Source organism: Asparagus officinalis, chromosome 4, assembly GCF_001876935.1.
Source record: "Asparagus officinalis chromosome 4, Aspof.V1, whole genome shotgun sequence".
NCBI lineage: Eukaryota > Viridiplantae > Streptophyta > Magnoliopsida > Asparagales > Asparagaceae > Asparagus > Asparagus officinalis.
In genome coordinates, this window is record NC_033797.1 from 18,381,999 (window position 1) to 18,382,459 (window position 461).

Here is a 461-nt window from a genome sequence, read left to right on the forward strand (position 1 = left end):
GAAAATCGTTTGCATTTGAAGAGGAGGCTTTATCGCTTCCAATTGAAGAAGGGGACATCCATTAGTGATCACATGAACCACTACACGAAGCTACTTGTAGATTTGGCGAATGTAGATGTCATTGTTGAAGACGAGGACAAGGCATTGTTGTTATTGAGTTTCTTGCCCGATGAGGAATATAAGACCTTCGTCCTCACTCTTATTAATGGGAAGGCATCTCTTTCGTATAGTGAGGTCACCGCAGTCCTTGTGAACTATCAACTTCGAAAAAAGGACAATGAGACTTCCATCGAGCCGGTTGCGGGGGCATTGGTTGCAAGAGCTAAAAGTCCAAACCGTGGGAGAAGATCGCAGTCTAGAGGGGGGCATCCTACAGTTGGTAGGAATCAGTGTACCTTTTGTAGAGAGGATGGACATTGGAAAGCCGAATGCCCAAAATTGCAAGCCGTGAAGAATAAAGG